Below are 18,762 nucleotides of genomic sequence, written 5' to 3' on the forward strand. Positions count from 1 at the left end.
TTTGCCTATTTGTTTCTTTTTATTACATTTCTCACAACTAGTAACATTGTATCTTAACTTTGAATAGTCCTCTTCAGCTAAGATTAACAGTCCGTGGAAACACTGTTGCTGTATTTATCAGTTACCGCAGAAGAGTCTAATCCTGAGAGTGCCCACACTGTTGAATAGAGATATGTTAGGATTAGGGCTCTGCTTTTGTTTCCCAGTGCTGGGGCATACCAGCTGAACTGTGACTAGGTGGGAAAACAGTCAGTTCTCTTAGCCTCAGTTTCCTAACCTGAAAAACAAAGATGGTGGTAGTCCCTCCTTTCCGAGGAGAATTGAATGAGATGAAATTGGGCCAACATGAAGAGCCAGAACCATCATGGGGTCATGGGTAGAACTGCCCCTTCAGACAGATACATGGAAGCCTCACCCCTAGGACCTCTGTGTGAACAGCCCTCCTCCCTGCCTCCATTTATAAAGCAGGTCTTTGCAAATGCCATTAGCAAGGATGAGGACAGTCGTCAAGGAGTCTGCCTTTGGGGTACTGGTGCTGGGTCTGCAGTGGGGTTGGTACGAGTGCCAAGGTCCGGGAGTCACATACAGGCACCTGTGGTTGGAAGAAAGAAACAGGTTGTGGGTGTCATCTCAACTTGTATAGCATCACCCTACCCAGTGTCCTAGAAGGAGGAGCCACTAACACATCTACCTCCAGGTTTGTTGGTCAATGAGACGTCCAGGTCTGGGGCTGGGACCTGCTTCTCTGCACAGTCTTCTCCCATCTTACTGAGCTTGGGGACAGCAGACAGGGTTCTAGAGAGAGGGGATGGCTGCTCTGCCTTTTCCAGTGGGGTTGGTCAGTGGCCCTTCAGGAACAGCCTCCTGTGCAGAGCCGGCTACTGTGGCAGGCTGCAGGTTCTGAGGCTACTTTCATCAGCCCGAGGCTCATGTAGGGATGGAGTGAAGAAGGGGAATAGGAAGGGACAAGGGAAGAGGAAGTATCGAAGGCGAGGTAGAATCAGAGTCCTGGAAGTTTAGCAGCTGACCCTAGTGTTTGGCTCACTGTGAACAGGTGACAGTTTGGACCCTGAATGAGGCTCGTTTCCTTTGACGGTAATCCTTGATGTCTGATACTACCATTGTCAACATTTTGAAGATGGAGATAGTAGTAGCTGCCCTGTGGCAGTGAGCTAAAACAGGTGGGGCCTGGCTTCTACCCAGAAACCTACTTCCATGCTTCACCTTCAGGCTAGCCTACCTCTGGGATGGACTGTTGTTGACCTCAGTGTTTAGCTCCCTGTTGAGTGGGTTGGAGGTGTAGGAACTAGACAGTCCTTGGGAGAAGTTTGGGAGCATGAGGAGCCTCGGCACTTACAGACAACTTAGTGTCTTCAGAGCATGGGACATCTTTGGCTTGTTTGGGTTCCAGGACAGGTGCAGGACAGGACCGTGACTCCTCTTGCCCTTTCATGTACTAGGGAATCAAAGGCCAAGGAAGCTAAACAGTTATAGTCCAGAGGCCACATCAGAGGCTAGGCTTTGACTGAAGCCCTGAAATGGGGTTTGCAACATTTGGAGAAATGCAGGGCCACTGAGAAGGGAGCTGTTAAGAAGGGAGTGGGCTTGGGGAGATTGAAAGATATGGTGATACAGTTATGTAATTCCAGCTACTTGGGAGGATAATGCAGGAAGATCCCAAGTTTAAGGTCGGCCTAGGCTACAGACCAAGTACAAGGCAAGCCAGGGCACTTTCGTATGACTGTCTCAGAATAAAAGATAGAAAGAAGGCTCAAAATATATCTCAGAGCATTTGCCTGGTATACATGAGGGATTAGGGCCAATACCCAGTAACTGTAAATAAAAGAATAGAGCGGAAAGGGAAGAGATCTGAGGGCCACTGGACACTTTAATTTATGGTGTTTGAGCTGAGTTGAATGTCTAGGAACACCCTATATGAGGGTGTCTGGCCTGAGGCAGGCTATAGAAATGTATGTGGGCATCATTACTTAGGGTGGTAGGTTTTCATGAAATGGCCATGAAATGCATAGAAGCTATGCACTTATCTAGAGCCTCGGCCTCAAACTGCAAAACAGGGAGAATCCCCTTTGTGGCAATGATAGAGTTCAGGATAGCATGTGTAAGGTATATGGGAGGGTCTGGGATTGAAAACAACGTGGGCATCATTAGTATTGGTCATGAGGGTGTGCTGAACCTCTTTAATCAGTGTTGCTTCACTTTAACATTTATGGCTAAAGTTCACAGACAAATTAAAAAAAAAAAAGGGCAGGGTGGACTTTTGAAATCTTCCTCCCAAAGTCCCTTGCAGAACAGTTTGGGAAATTGAAGTTTAGTCATGAAAATGAGGTACAGAAGATCCTAGATCCTAGGAAGCTTGGTCCTGCCATCAACCCACCAGAGTGTTACTGAATGTCACAAAACACCCTCTGGCTCCAGCCTGTCATTATCCAGGCATTTTTGTGACAAACTGCCTCAGCTGGTACTGTCCAGGATCCCTAGTAGGGCTGAGATTTAACGGAGTCAAATGGGGGTGGGGCTGTCATCTTCACCCATCACCGACATGTCTTTGTGCAGGGGTCAGATACAAGGTGTTCGGTCCTGAACCTGGAGAGGAGGACATGACCTCTCTCTGTGACACTCTCTGCTCTTTCTCTCTCACATCTGAGTGCATATGTGTACATGTGCACACGGTGCGCATGCGTGCGCTTACACACACACACACACACACACACACACACACACAGAAACATATTTTTTAAAAAACCTAATGAATAGGGAGGCTCCGCCACTATCTCTTCCTCTGCCACTGTGTTTCAGCCAGAGGCCTCTGGCCTCCTTTGTGTTCCCTGGGGAGCATAGCTATGTCACCAGAGCTGCAGTTACCCTGAGTTTACCTCTGCGAATCTCTGTACCCAGCAACTTTAAGAGAGACGGTGAGCAAAGAGGCAATGGAAGGAGACAGGATCCAACTGAGCCTAAGTACTCTCTTTCTAAGTGGCCATGGAAGAGCAAATTGCAAGGACAATGCTCTCCTGGAAAAAGGGTCTTGATGAGAAAACACACAAATAAGATACTTTCAAATATTGCTCCGAACTGGAAGGCAAGAAACAACACAGGACTGGGAAGGTAGAATGACATAAATTGGGCTTCAGGGAAAGTCTATCTAGATAGCTGCCACAGTACCTTACCCTGGAACAAGAAGGAGCCAGCTAGGCAAAAATCTCCTGAGCCTGTGCAAAGGATCACCGGGTGCAAAGGTCCTGAGGCTAGAGTCCACGTGCCTTCTGAGGCTTTTGAGCAATACAGTCGGGGTTGTTTCATTAAGACAAAGTTAAGTAAATCACTTTCAGTCTCCTGTGACTTCCATCACTACCTCCAAGTCCTCCTCATTCAAGTTAACTCCCATTCATTATGAATTATTTCTTTCAGGAAATTCTTCAGGTTCTAGTAGTCAGTGGTTTATGTATAAAAACAACAACAACAACAACAACAACAACAACAACAAAAAGGCCTGTGATTCGGTAACAAAAATAAAACTGAGGGTTTGGGGGGACAGCTCAGCTGGTAAATAAAACTGAGGGATTGGGGGCCAGCTCAGCTAGTAAAAGCATCTGCAGGAGTTTGGATCCCCAGCACCCACATTTAAAACACATTTTTCTTCTGCTATGTTTTGAGATAGGGTCTCACTATGTAGCTGTAGGTGTCCTGGAACCCATTTTATAGACCAGGGTGTCGTTGAATTCACACAATGAATGCTGGGATTAAAGGCATGTGCCACCACACCTGGCCTAAGGGGTGCACACCTTTAATTATAGCACTGGGGAGTGAGCACAGGAGGACCCCTGCAGCTGGCTGGCTAGCCAGTCTAGCTGAACCTATCAGCTCCAGGTTCAGTGAGAGGCCATGCCTCACAAAGGAAAAATAAACAAACAAACAAAGATAGAGGGCCCGCAGGAGATTCTCAGTGGGTGAAAGACCTTTGCTGCCAAGCCTGAGGACCTAAATTTGATCCCTGGAATTCACATGGTAGGAGAGAATTTGACTCTTGTGGTTTGTCCTCTAACCCTACACTCCAGCTGTGACACATGTGCACACATCAAAAAATAAATAAATAAATAAAAATAAAGTGGAAAGTGACTGAAGATATCTGACCTCCAGATGCACTTGCCCACAAACACCCCAGGAGCTCACACACAAGCAAATAGTCAATAAACAGCGTAGCTACAAAGTGGCTGTGTTTTCTTTCCCCAGGTATGTGAGTTACAGTGTTACTCTTTTGAAACTTCTATGCCGTCGATACCACTTTACATAAGGTACAGATTAGGGGAGAGTAATTAGTGTTAGGAATGTACCAAAATACGCGTGCAAATTCTCCATATTTGGGGAAACGTTTCACCGGTCTGGGCAACCCTGGCTTGTGGGGTCCTGAAGATCCCGACACCGTTCATTCCTACCTCTGCTCTCAGATGTCCTTGGAATTCACATTCTCTCCCGTGTTATGGGAGTCTGCCTGGCTGCTCAGCTGAGAACAGATAACCCAAAGATGTGAACTGAATAAATAGACTGTGGTCTGTGACTCACCTGAAATGAACCCCGAGGCAACAAAACTGGTAGCGGCCTGACGAAGGTTGAGAAATGGGTGAAGAAAAAGATTGCCGATAACAGAGCCAAGAGCCTAGACTGTCCCTAACCAGAGGCCCCACCCACTCACTGCCGGCCTCTTCTGAGCCTCACTTCTTACCAGTGAAATGGGCCACTCAGGCTTTATCCTGAGATTCTCCGGGAGAGTGGAAAGGTGTTTGCGGTGTGGACAGTATGGACAGTGCTGTCAGGTTCCTGTCCCTGGCTCGCACACAGACTACAGCCTACCTCAGCAGAAAGTACTTTCAGTTCCCTGCTCCTCCCACAAGCCGGGGCAGGGGAACTTTGGGTCTCAGGCTCTGAAGCCAAGAGCGGGAGGACCTGTCGCCTAGGGGTGGGTGCTCAAAGAGTTCAATGAACACTTTGACTGTACGCAGGTCACTCCCCTTCTAGACCTAATCTTGCCTTTGTATAGTAGGCACATCTCAGGCTTTCCTTCCTGGTACCTCTGACACCTACATCTGCTTTTCTAGAAGAGCCTAGGAGTCACATTTAGGGAAGGTGAGTAGGAGGGAAGAGACTGACTAAAAGGTTAGCGCACATTTTTGGTTCCCACTTCCGAATCTTCCAGAAGGTCTTTTATTTTTTGCCTACTTAATAATAACATTAAAAAAAAAAAAACCATGTCACTTTTTTTTTTTTTTAATTTTAAGCCTTTATGTTAAGCCGCCCACTCCAGCCATCCCAGGACACGGGGAAGAGGGGGCGCGGACGGGTGAAGCGCGCGGGAAAGCCGGGGGTGTGTGAGCGGGGCGCTCGGCGAGGCCCGGGCTGCGCGCCCCGGCGGGGACGGGGGAGGTCGTGGACCCTGGGCGCTCGCTCTCAGGACCTGGTGAAGCTTCGGAGTCTCCAGGACGGCCTCGTGCCCTCTGGGCGCCTCCTGCTCCCCCACCCACAGGACGAGGGCGGCTCCCGGGCGTGCTGATGTAATCCGGGCGCCTGGGCGGAAGGATATGGAACGCAGCGCGGGCTGGCGGGGCGCTGAGGCCGTTGCCAGGTAACGCAGCGGAGCGGCTGCCGCGCGCCGCCTCCCGCCCTCCGCCGCCTGGCGCTGGGGCCGCCGCCGCTTTACGTAAGGCGCAGGCCAGGGCCGCCCGGCGCTCGGCAGCCGCCTGCAACCCTCGGAGCGCAAGGAGAGGCGCCCACCCGGTATCCTTGGCAAGGTAGGCGGAGGCCGGGAGCGGGGCCGAGGCGGGCGAGCTGTCCGAGGGATGTCCGGCCCGAGGACCCAGTGAGAGGCGTGCGATGAGTGCGCACAATGGGCCGCGGCGGGTTGAGGCGGCCCGGCCTGAGGGACAAGCGGCCGAGCCTCGCCCGGCGCCCTCAGCTTTGTCCTTCGGCTGCCCAGGGGCGGGCGCGGCGCAGTGAGTGGCGGGCGCGCGGGCCTATGGCGCGGGGTTGGCAGAGGTGACGGCCGAGGGCAGAAGTGACAGGCCCCGGAGTCACCGGCCTGTGCGCGCCGCCGCCCGGACCCTCGCGGCCCGGCTTCCGGCCGGCGTCCTCCCACCCCCAGCTCCCGGCGTAATCTGGCCGTCTAAGCGCTCTTGCCAGAGGCCAGGGTAGGACGAGCTCTGGGGAGCAGACCCCCGAACCTGGCAACCCCTCCCTTCAGGGTTTGCCCTTCTGTAGACAAATCTTCAAGGTTTAACCAGGAAAAGTGGGATGGAGATAAGGTGGGGAGGGGGCCATGCGACTCCGGAGTCATTTACTAAAAGGGGTTTTTGGTTCTCATCAACTGAATCGCAGACTTTGCCTCGTTGCCCAAGTAACTGACAATGCATTTTACATTTCTGGGTCTTGGCTTGCTAAGGAAACGGTAGGAGAGGATTGCCGAGGAGCTGGGGACGAGCAGTTTGGATAACAGGTGATGATGCCTTGGAAAAGACTATACAGTGAAAACCCCACGCGAGATTCCTGCCATCAGTATAGGACCCGTTGCACGACACTTTTCGGTTTTAGAGATTTCAGGCTTAATGGAAGGGAACAAAAAAAAAAATATCTGTCACTCTGCGTTCTGAAGGTCAAATATTCGCCCGCAGATATTTTGGGCTCAACCATTCTTAACTAGGTCTCAGGATCTTTAGGAAAAAAAAAGCATTCTGGAACTCTGCCTTTGAAATGCCAATGGAGGCTCCTTGCATTAATTCTTATCATCGTGGATTCAAGTGCTGTTCTTGCCAAATTATGAACTTTAAAAATGTAGTCTCTCATAAGTTCATGCATCTATGTAATGTACTTTTATCGTATTTCCCCACTATCTTATGTTCAAATGTTGAATTGTAATCATGTATGTATTCGTTTGTGTATGTTGGGGGGCATGTATGTTTGTGTGTAGGTGTGGAGCCAGTGATCAATATCAGGTGTTATTTTTCCAATTTTTTTTAGATTTATTTATTTTTATTTATTTAATGTGCATTGGTGTTTTGCCTGAATGTGTGAGGGTGTCAGATCCCCTAGAACTGGAGTTACAAACAGTTGTGAGCTGCCATGTGGGTGCTGGGAATTGAACCCGGGAAGAGAGCAGTCAGTGCTCTTAAAAGCTGAGTCTTTCTAGCCTTCAGGTGGGTTTTTTGTTTTGGGTGGGTTTTTTGTTTTGTTTTGTGTTTTGTTTTTGAGACAGAGTTTCCCCAGGTAGACCAGGCTGGCCTAGAACTCTAGAGATATACCTGCCTGTGACTTTGAAATGCTGGGATTAAAGGCATGTGCCATCAACCTTTAGCTCCGCCTTAATTTTTGAGACAGGATCTCTTGCTGAGCCAGGAGCTCATCAATTCAGCTAGATTGGCTGGCCCGCAAGCTCCAGGGATCCTCCCATCTCAGCCTTCCCAGCGCTGGGCTTCCGAGAACCTGGAATCTGAACCTAGGGCCTTGAGCTTGTGTGGCAAGCCCTTTCTTGGCTCAGCCAGCCACAAATGTTTAATCACTTAAAAAGTAGTGCTGGGGGTGTATCCCAGGTGAAGCTAAGGATTACATTTTCAGAACCTAAAATAAAATGGGGCTTCAAGTTGAGTGTAACTGTTTCTTTCTTTTCTTTTTTTTTGTTTGTTTGTTTTTTTGTTTGTTTTTGTTTTGCTTTGCTTTGTTGTTGTTGTTTTTTTCTCTGTGTAGCCTTGGCTGTCCCGGACTCGATTTGTAGACCAGGCTGGCCTTGAACTTAGCGATCCACCTGCCTCTTGCTTTCCAAGTGCTCAGGTTAAAGGCGTGTGCCACGGCGCCTGGCCAATGTAACTGGTTTTTCATGAGCTTATTTTCACTAAGAAAAGTGCCACCTTGGCCAGTGAAATATCAAGAGGAGAGTTTTGCTCTTACTTAGTGTCATGGAGATACATGTATTGTTCTTTGAATATACATGGATACGTATTTTTAATGGCACCATAGTAATGCAAGTCTATCTAAAGGATGATCAGTTTATTTGATATACAAATTACGAACATTAAAAAAAACTAAAAAGAAACTTAAATAGGGGTTTAGCTTGATCCCAGTAGCTGTGTAGCTCCTTCTGTTCCTGATTTTATCCCGGGGCTCTTGAAAAGTGCTGAACTTGCTATTCCTCATTCGTGTGGAAATGCACCAAGCCTGAGCTTTGCCCCGTGTTTGTATCCTTTGACTCGGAACAGTCTTGTCATCTGTGAAATGGGAAGAATGGTGATACCTGTCTTGCAGGATGAGTAGGCAGAGAGGGATGACATGAAGCAGTTTCGTCCACACTCAGGCTCTTAAAGTGCTGGGTTAGTACTGATAATTGAAGTCCTCAGATTCCGCTGTTGGCTGAAAGCAGTCAGTTGACTTCAGGCCACTGTTGCTTCCTCTCTGCTTTGCCTGGCTTCCAACCCCCTGACTTCTACTTTCTCTAGTTTTAAAAAGTTCTTGTAAGATACTGTATCCTCTCTGGAGCCTTTGGAAGTCCTTCAGAATGAATTCCTCCTTGCTGTAAGGCTTGTCTTCTATTTCTCCTTCTATTATTGCCCGTGTGTTCTATAAATGATTGCTTTAAACTCTGGCTGTGGTTTTCCTGCTCTTGTTTTGCCCCTAGTATCTTTCTGGGGACTTTAAACATATGGAGATGTGCTGATGTTTGCTAAATAAAATCTGTATTCAATTTTGAGCGTATTAATGTTATAAGGAATTTTAATAAAATGTTAACACCAGTTAAGCATTAGAAATGCAGTTTTACCATGTCGAAGGTAGTTACTACTTAAAAGATTTCTTTGCAGTTGTTTTTGGCTTTTCACATAATTATGTCCCAAGTGGAGCTGTCACTCCGCCATCTGTTTCTGAACTGTCAGAGTCTGACTGTAGTCTGCCCCTGTAGTGGGTAGCGGAGCCAAAGGCCAAGCTGAAACACTCCCATGGATGAAAGGTAATTCCTCATGGTGGATGTTGCCTTTTTTAAAAATATTTCTTTTGTGGAAATTAAATATAAAATATTTTAAAAGGTCCAGTGTTCCAATATTGATTTTACATATGTCATATCATTCTGTTTAAATATTTTAGATATTATAATTATAGTACATTTGACATTAAAAGTATTTGAAATTTGTTTTTGTAATATATATATATATATTTATAATATTTTTGCTTTCAAGGAGACTTACTCACTAACCCATTAGTACTGGGTAGAAAAGACTCCAGTTACATCCTGACCCCTCTTGCTTTCTGGGTCATCATGGGCGAGTTTGTTATATCTCTTGACCTTTCTTTCTGTGAAACAAGAAGTCTCATCCTATGTCTTTTGCTTTGTAGTGAGCTGGGTTCTAGGGGTTGAACTCAGGTTTCCAGGCTTGCTTGCCAAGTGCCTTTATCCACTGAGCCATTATACTGGCCCTGGGGGCTTCTTTTTTGATGACCAGATTTTTTTTTTTTTAAAGAAAGGTTTATTTTTATTTACATAAAAAATTTATGTAAATTTTCCTTGGAGGCCAGACGATGGTGTTGGATTTTTTTGGAGTCATTTTACAGGCAGTGTGACCTGCCTGACTTGGGAGCTGGGAACTGAACTTCAGTCCTCTGGAAGAACAGTAAGTATACTAAACTGCTGAGCCATCTTTCTAGCCCCAGGTTCAGATTTTTACCAGCTCTGTGTTCATGCTCCTTTCCCTTCTTTTTTTCCCTTTTTCTTTTAGTGCTTAGGATTAAACTCAGGGCATCATGTATTCTAGACAAGCACTCTACACTCTGTTACATCCCGGCCCCTCTATACACTTTTATCAGCCTTTCTTGGTCTCTCGTCTCCCTGGTTCTCCTGTTCCACCCTTTAAAGCTATCACTGGTCTCTAGAAAAGGGTACATACTCTCTTCTCCTAACTAAGAGGCTGTGTGGAAAGAGTTAAGAGTGCACCCTGAAAGCATTGCCGCCTGTGCTTATTCTTTCAGTTATGTCTGAAACTGTTATATCTTTTTGCACTTTATATGTTAGGCAGCTCCCAGATCGCTTGCCATAAAGAACCTCTGGGAGGGAAGCTCTGTTTTTTGGCTCATGGTTTCTGTCCAAGATTTTAGTCCTTAATGCAGAAGGGCCTGGTAGCTTGGCGATCTCAACCTAATGGAAGCCAGGAAGCAGAGAGACAGATAGGGACCAGAGATAGGTACCCCAAAGACCTGCCTCCAGTGACCTACTTCTTTCTGCTAAGTCTCACCTTCTAATGTTTTCAGCATCTTCAATGTAGTAGTGCCCTCAGCTGGAGACCAAATGTTCCCGTGAGTCTGAGGGGTACATTTCAGATTCATAGCATTCTACCTCAGTACCCAAAACGTATTTATGATTTACTCTATCTTGAGTCCCAATGCATTTACATTGCATTTCAGCATCGCTCAAAAGTCCCAAGCCCAGAGTCTCTTCTGAGACTTGAGGCAGTCTCTCAGCTATGAGTCCCTGTAAAATAAAAAAAGAAAATGACACACACAAGGACAAAGAGTAAACATTTCCATTCTAAAAAGAAGAACAAAATAGCCAGTAAGGATTGGAGAGATCAAACCAAGATCAAAACCCAACAGGGCAAACCTTAAATCTTTGCTCCATGTCTGTCTTTTGAAGGGTGTTGTAAGCTCCAATGGGCTTTGACAGCCCTGTCCCTCTGGCTTTGCTGCTTTCATGCAGCCCATACAAACTCTCCTGGGTTAGTTCTACTCAATGCCATCTTGGGTTGTCATAGTGCAGGGACCCTAATTATATCACACATTTCCTGACCTCTCAGGCTTTTCTTTGAAATCTGAGTGGAAACCTCTATGGCCCTATAAGTGTATTTTGTCTGCTTGCTAACCCAGCATCACTTGGGAGTGCCAGGATTTGCTGCCAGCTGCAGGAGTAGCCAGGCTCCCTGAGAGCATGGCTACAGCAGCCTCTGGGTGGCTGAGCACAGTGAAACAAATCCTGGGGAAGCAGCTTCCCAGGTGGCCTTGTCCTTGTCCACTCATGGTGTCTTCTGTCTCCTCAGGGAGAAGTATTCCAAGTTAATTTATGCTTTACTGCCCTTGAACCTGTGATGTGTGGTATCTGGCCAGTTTCTAAGATGCTGTGGAAACATGTTTTGTCCTCATGATAATCCTTGGCTCTTTATTTATAATGGCCCTAATTGCTTCAGTAGTCACACTTTGTTGGGCCCCAACTTTACTTTTGCTGCTTTTTTCTCATTATAAACATTAAGAGCTGTTAACAAACCTCATTCCACAGCCAGAATGCTCAGCTACCACTGAATTTCTAGTGGGTCCCTTGTAAACTCAGTCTGTCACAGAGTTTGGAGTTTTGAGAAATGGATAAAATTTAGAGATGTTCCTTGTTATAATGTAACATGTACAGTCTCTAGTCGAGTTTCCAGCAGTCTTTGCTTCCATCTGAAACCTGTCTTTATTGTCGACATTCCTAGTAGCTTCTGGTCTTCTGAGATCGCACCAGAATTGTGCGTTAGGGTCTGCTGACAGCACTCTTGGCTTTGGCTTGTTTTTCTGAAGTCTTTCCTATTCCTGCTGTAAGAGTGGATCCAAAGGCTTCTGACCCACATCAGCAGCAGTCAACATGACCTTAATTTTCTGAGACCAGTTTTCTGTGTTAGACTTTCATCATTGTGACAAATTATCTGATATGCGCAACTTAAGTGGGAGAAAGATTTGTGTTGGTTTGTGGTTTCAGTACCATCATGGTGGAAGGACATATGGTGGAGCAGAGTTTCTCACCTCCTGACAGTCAGGAAGAGAGGGAGAGAAGGGGAGAGGAGATAGCCAATGAGAGACAGATAAGAAATCCCTAAGATTTCTTATCTTCTAAGATAAGAAACCTTCCCTCCTAAGATTTCCAGCACTTTCCAATAAAGTGCCACTAACCTGCAGAGGACCAGTATGTTAGCCTGTGGGGAACATTTCAGAATCAAGCCACAGCACCTTATGTCTTAGCATGATTGTCCAGTTCCTATATTTGTCCTGTCCTCCTATCAAGCTATTGTAATCTTGAAGACTTTGCTGAAAATTCTTTATACTTCTGTAACCTGACTTTCAAAATTAAGTCTTTACTCTCCTATACAGTGTTTGCCTAATATATCAATTTTTTTCCAATTTAATTATTATTATAATGTATTTTATGTGCATGTTTGAATTTGTGTGCATCACATGTGTGCGAGTGCCAGTGGAGGCCAAAAAGGATGTCAGAGCCACTGGAACTGAAGTTACAGGCAGTTTTGAGCTGCTCAGTGTGTGTGCTGGGAACTTCACCTGGGTTCTCAAGAGCAGTAAGTGCTCGTAACTTCTGAAACCTCTCTCTAGTCTAGTCCCTCAAATTGTTTTGTTGTTATTGTTTGCTTATGGCATTTTAGGTTTTTGTCTTTTGTTTTTTGCATGGAGGCATCTCCTGGATTTTAATTTCTTGAGAGAAGAGAGGAGACTCTTATTTGATAATTCCTTTTAGTGCAGTGTAATCTTTTTGCACAGTACTCAGTCATTACATGTTTGACTGAATTAACCCAGAATCACTTTGCAAGGAAACGGCTTGGGTCAAAGTAGCTTCCTGGGAAGGTTTTGGGACTCAGTGTAGGGCTTGGTATGTAGCAGATGTGTCAGTAAGTGCAGCTTTAGCTTGTTGGAGCAGGGTGGAAAACAGTAGAGCTTGGTGCCTTAGTTACTTCGGTGTTGCTATTGTTGTTGCCGCAACACCTGACAGAAACAACCTCAGTGATTTTGGGCTCATGGTTTCATAGGATTTTAGTCCCTCTGGGGACAGCATGTGGGAACACTTCACTTTCTGGTGGTAGGAGCATATGGTGGAGGCTGTTCATATCACAACAAACCAGCAAGTGGAAAGTGAGACAGGAAATGGGCAGAGATACCATAATGCCAGAGTCACTCCTGGCCAGATGACCTTCTCCTTGAGTTAGTCCACCTCCTGAAGTGTCCAGTCCTCAAGCGGCACTGCTGGCTAGGGACAGACATTGAGAACATGAGCCAGTAGGGGATAGTTCACATTCAGACTCTAACATTTAGCCGTCGATGCCCCAAGGCTTATGGCCACTTTATGTGCGCAACTCATTTAATTCAAATTCAACTTCTTAACAGTTTTGACATTGTTCAAAAGTTTGGTGCCAAGTGGTCATCCCTGAGACCATATATACACAGGTAACATTATACAGACTGAACAGGTTGTATTTGTATATATGTATATGTATAAAAACAAGAAAAGAAAAACATGTAAAGAGAAAAAAGGCCATGAATTTTAGAGAGTGCCCAGGAAGGTTTGCAGGGAAGAAAGGGAATGGAAGAAATTATATAATTATACTATAATTTCAAAAAATTTTTTTATAAAAATCTGATGTCTCTGTTGCTCTCCTTGTGGAGCTACTGTCCCCTCCAGGTCTTTCTATCTCCACCTTCTTTCATAAGATTTCCTGCACTCTGCCCAAAGTTTGGCTATGAGTCTTAGCATCTGCTTTAATACCCTGCTGGGTGGAGTCTTTCAGAGGCCCTCTGTGGCAGGCAGACTCTTGTCCTGTTCCCTGTTTTCTCTCTCTCCTCATGTCTATCCCATTTGCCTTTTTGAATGAGGATTGGGCATCTTACCCAGGGTAATCTTTATCTGGGCTCAGGGGTCTTTTCTGAGACTGATAACTCCAACCAAGGACCATTCATAGAGATAACCTAGAACCCCTGCACAGATGTAGTCCATGGCAGCTCAGTCTCCAAGTGGGTTCCCTAAATGGGAACAGGGACTGTCTCTGACATGAACTCAGGGGCTGGCTTTTTGATCACTCTGAGGGGGTGCAGCCATACCAAGCCTCAGAGGAAGACAATGCAGACAGTCCTGATAAGACCTGATAGGCTAGGATCAGATGGAAGTGGTGGAGGACCTTCCCAATCAGTGGACATGGGAGGAGAAGCAGGAGGGAGGGCAAGATTGAGAGGGGATGAGGGAAGGGGCTACAGCTGGGATACAAAGTGACTAAATTGTAATAAATTTTTAAAAATCTGATGTTTTTCTAAGAATCATAGTAGTCTCTTAGCTGTTAGCTGTTTTGTGATGATTAATCTTTATTGTCAACTTGACTAGATTTAGAATTAACTTAGGAAACAATGTCTGGACTTGCCTGTAAGAGTTTTTTTCACAGAAGTTTAACTGAGGAGGAAAGACCTACTGTGAATGTGGGTGGTCCATCCCACGAGTTGAGGTCTAGGGCTGGATAAAAAGAAAGCAAACTGAGAACAGTTGGTCATCTTTCAGTTTCCTGACTGCTGGCAATATGTGACTAGCTACCTTATACTGTCAACATGCTTTCCCTGCTGTGATGGATACATGAACCCTCAAAATGAGCTAAAATAAATCTTTCTTTAAGATGCTTTTGTCAGATATTTTGTCACAGAAATGAGAAGAATACTTCATAATACCTTGTAAAATAAAAAATGAAGTTACATACTTTTATGTACAGTGACATAGTAAATACCATTCTAAAAGGATGAGACAGAATGGAAGAATGGCAAAGAGTGGACCGAAGCAAAGTTGAGACCCAGGTTGTCAAACAGTAAGTCCTGTAGCTTCCAGGGCAGGTAGTAATGTGATCCAAGCTTCAGTGGCCCAGGTAGCTCTGTTCTGTGACCTTGTCATCCTGTTCCATATGATCCCTCTTCTGTACTGGTTCCATTTGGTATCTTTCTTCAGCAGATGTTCCATGCTCCTGCCATCTCCAATATCTTGGTGTCTCTGTTGTAACACCACGACATTGTTTCACTCTCACAGCTTTTATGCACGGTAGCGCCAAGGAATCTGACCTTGCTGAACATTGTCTGGTTTACCTAAGAAATCTGGGTAGAAGCAACCTCTATATCTCTAACTGTAGTCTGCATACTGGTAAAACCAGTATCCATCATGTGGCTTGCCTCCAGTTCAGTCAGTAACAGGCTTATTTGGAGGACAGCTGCAGCAGGCTTTTGAGTGCTTGGATGTCTGGACCTGGGAAAATATTCCTCTAGGTAGCTCCTGTCAAAGGCAATTCTTTGACAGGAATTTATAGTTGTATTCCTCTGCAACCTGTCCTAGGTGAATTTGGCCAGTTTCCCCTCTGTCTGATGACAGACCTCTTGGCTTCCAGTCTCTTTAACAACCACATTTTTGTTTTTTGTTTTTCTCAAGACAGGGTTTCTCTGTGTATCCCTGGCTGTCCTGGAACTCATTCTATAAACTAGGATGGCCTCAAGCTCACAGAGACTTGTCTGCCTCTGCCTCACTGAGTGTTGGGATTAAAGGCATGTGCTATCACTGTCTGGCTACAACCACATACTTTTTGTCTACAGCTTCCAACTCAAACCTATTCTGGGCAGATTTCACTTTAGTCAAATCACTATAAACTTGGCTAGAAGCCTGCAACAGTGCCACAGCCCAGATGCTCGTCTGCTATGGTAATTATTAGCCCATTATTTTTCTTCTTTTACAGCCTTTATTTTATATTATGTATACAGGTGTTTTGCCTGCATATATGTGTTTGAGCACCAGGTGGGAAGAGTACCCAAGGAAGCCAGAAGCAAATATTTGATCCTCTGAGATTGGAGTTCCAGGCAGTTGTGAGGTGCCCTGTGGTACTGGGAATTGAACTTGAGTCCTTTGGAAGAGAAACCAGCGATCTTAACCACTGAACTATCTCTTCAAATTCTAGTCAATTAGTTTTAAACTAATTAGCCTTCCACGGATGTCTTCTGGGCCCCACCAGAATCATATATGATGGTCTTTTAGCATTCTTTAGCTTCTCTAGCCCATTCTATAAACTGTAAATTTTTTTCCACCAACCATTTCTAGAGGCTACTTGGACATATTTAGTCTTAGCAGACCCTTCTTTTGGTATCATTTTTCTGTATTAGCTTTTCATTGGTTGTGACCAGATGTCCAACAGAAAGAAATTACAGGACAAAAAAGTGATTTTTGGCTCATGGGTTCAGTCTGTCATGTCAGAAAGACTTGGCCAGGGAGTGTTAATAGAAGCATGGGGCAGAGGCTGTACACATCATGATGGAAGATGAAGCAGATGGAGAGATAGGTTGGTCAGGATAGCATATCCTCAAGGAACTAAGTCTCCGTTCCTAGAGACCTATTCCTCCAGCCATGCCCCACTTGCCAAAAGTTCTAAAGCCTCCCAAAATTATGCCACCAACTGTAAACTAAGCCATTAAAACAGGCGTCTGCAGAGGATATACCAAAATCAAATCATGAGTATTAAGTGAGTTGTTTAATTGCTTATAATACTTTTGTTTTTTGTTTTTGAGACAGGATCTCTTTATGTAGTTATGGCTGTCCTGGAACTCAGTATGTAGGCCAGGATGGCCTTGAACTTTCAAAGATCTGCCTGTCTCTGCCTTCTGAGTGCTGGGATTAAAGGCGTGAGCCACCACGCCTGGCTTTCTTCACACTACTTTATTTTGACAGTGCCCACAGATTTAATTCTAACAGAAAGTAGAAGTCATCCCTCTGGCTGGACCTACATTCCTTATTTGCCTTAGGGATGAATGGGAGAGGGTTTTTGCATAGATTCAGTATGGAATCCTATCTTGAAAATAAGGAAGCTTATCTGTAGGTAAGCAAGTTTTTGCATATGGCTTAGGAAAGTGAGTGGAAAATCAGTTGTTTGATAGTACATGTTTTGTTTTTTTTGTTTTGTTTTTCCCTTTAATCTTCCAAAATGTATTTGGGATAGTTCTTGAAACCTCCAAAAATTTTCCCTGTTGCTAAGTGATATCCATGCCATTTTGTCTCTTCTTTGTCTTGTCAGCATCCCCTCACCCCAGCCATTGGATTGGGTACAGATAGGTAAGGAATTATGTTTGAATGTTGACACTTTAAATATTGATGCAATTTAAGTGTATGTGCTGTACTGATTAAGTCTTCAGAAGTGGTAATGTAACATGGAGCTCCTTCCCTGGAGTAGCATGCTAGTGGGAGTGTCTTAGTCATTGGAACTTGTGTATTATTAATCTCTTAAAATCTGCTCCAGAGATTTGGGAATGATAGTATTGTCCCAGCAGATGAGCTTGTTGTCTGTGTTACAAATAAAGACACTGGGGCAGTGCATACAGAATGCTTGAGAATCTTTGGCTGTGCATGTTTCTAGCCTGAGTATGAATGTGAGGTGGGGGGGCAGGGCATGGGGTGTGGCCAAGTAAATAGTTAATATGAGTCAGTTGATCTGTGGAGTGTAAAACCTATGAGAGGGCCTGGAGAGATGACTCAGTGCTTAAGAGCGCTGTCTGCTCTTCTAAAGGACCCAGGTTTAATTCCCAGCACCCACATGGCAGCTCACAACTGTCTGTAATGCCAATTTTAAGGGATCTGACACCTTCACACTAAATGCGCATAAAATTAAAGAAAATTAAATAAATTATTAAAAAAACAACAAAAAGTAAAACATATGAGGGTAAATGAATATAAAGAATTATGCCACATCGCTGGATAAGAGCACTGGCTGTTCTTCCAGAGGTCCCGAGTTCAATTCCCAGCAAACACATGGTGGCTCACAACCACCTATAATGTGATCTGATGCCCTCTTGTGGCATGCAAGTAACCTACAGATACAGCACCCATATATGTAAAATAAATAATTCTTAAAAATAAAAAAAAGGAATTATCCCACAGTGTACTTTTAGATATGTGTGTCTGTGTCTGGCTGTCTGTGTACACACACATGTTAGTGGTATGCAATTGAGATAAAGATGTTTAAATGAGTAGGGAGGGATTTGCTTTCCTTTTACCCTGGAGTTGGTTTCTCGCTCACTTGTGTTTGCACCTTTGAAGTAATAGCTAATGCATCTCTATTTCAGAGTTGAGCCTGACTCTTTTGGGGGAGGTATGGTGGGAGTAGATTCTCCGTCTGAACCCCAGACTTGGGCTTTTCCTGCCTCATCCTCCCAAGTTGCTGCAGGTACAGATGTGCCACCTCACTTGTCTATTTTTGTGAATGCTAGGATAAGCTTAAAGCTGAAGTCCAGTTAGTTAAAAGATTTTGTGTGTGTTAACGAGTTTTTTCATTGCCTTAAATGAAGTATCTGAGGTGGCCTGTTTGCAAAGAAAAGAGATTTATTTGGCTTGCAGTTTTTGTAGGTTCAATATTAAGGTAGGTAATTCCATTGATGAGAGTGGTTCGTACATTGCCTTGTGGCAGAACGGGCTGGTGGCTCCACCTTTCTGAGGTTTCCACTGCAGTGAGTTTGCCGTAATGTTGTTTTGGGTAGAAGTAGCTGTTAGAAAACTTACTCTTTTTTTTTTTTTTTTTAATAAAAGATTTGCAGGCTGGAGAGATGGCTCAGAGGTTAAGAGCACTGGCTGCTCTTCCAGAGGTTCTGAGTTAAATTCCCAGCAACCACATAGTGGCTCACAAACATCTATAATGAGATCTGGTGCCCTCTTCTGGTGTGCAGGTGTACATGCAGACAGAACATTGTATGCATAATAAATAAAATTTTTTAAAAGATTTGCTATTTTGAGTGTGTGCATCTGTATGTCTGCCACACATGTGCAGGTGCCGAACCTATGAGCTGGAATTACAGGTGGTTGTGAGTTGCCTGGTATTGGTACTGGGAACTGGACTGGAGGCCTCTGGAAGACTAGCAAGCTCTCTAACGCTAAGCAATCTCTCTAGTCCATAACGCTTATTTTTTATTTTATTA

The 18,762-nt window shown here is 44.9% G+C and overlaps 1 protein-coding gene and 1 long non-coding RNA gene across 10 annotated transcripts in view; one reads left to right on the forward strand and one right to left on the reverse strand.

The window, feature by feature from the left end:
- On the reverse strand, positions 1-4,895 carry LOC132646796 (uncharacterized). 3 transcript variants are annotated; one of them, XR_009585055.1, is made up of 3 exons: positions 4,742-4,887; positions 4,582-4,618; positions 1-592 (listed from the first exon to the last, which is right to left on the reverse strand). It is a non-coding gene; the product is annotated as an uncharacterized LOC132646796 (long non-coding RNA). The 3 variants fall into 3 exon arrangements; XR_009585054.1 differs by lacking the exon at positions 4,582-4,618 and having other exon boundaries at positions 4,742-4,895; XR_009585056.1 differs by having other exon boundaries at positions 4,582-4,895.
- Positions 4,896-5,671: 776 nt separating this feature from the next.
- Positions 5,672-18,762, forward strand: part of Kiaa0232 (KIAA0232 ortholog) — a 67,583-nt gene continuing 54,492 nt past the window's right edge. For all 7 annotated transcript variants that reach the window (XM_060365422.1, XM_060365423.1, XM_060365424.1 and 4 more), the window contains exon 1: positions 5,672-5,804. The gene's annotated coding sequence lies outside the window, so the exon portion shown is untranslated. The remainder of the gene's footprint in view (positions 5,805-18,762) is intronic.

The sequence above is a fragment of the Meriones unguiculatus genome, chromosome 12, assembly GCF_030254825.1.
Source record: "Meriones unguiculatus strain TT.TT164.6M chromosome 12, Bangor_MerUng_6.1, whole genome shotgun sequence".
In the NCBI taxonomy this organism is placed as follows: Eukaryota; Metazoa; Chordata; class Mammalia; order Rodentia; family Muridae; genus Meriones; species Meriones unguiculatus.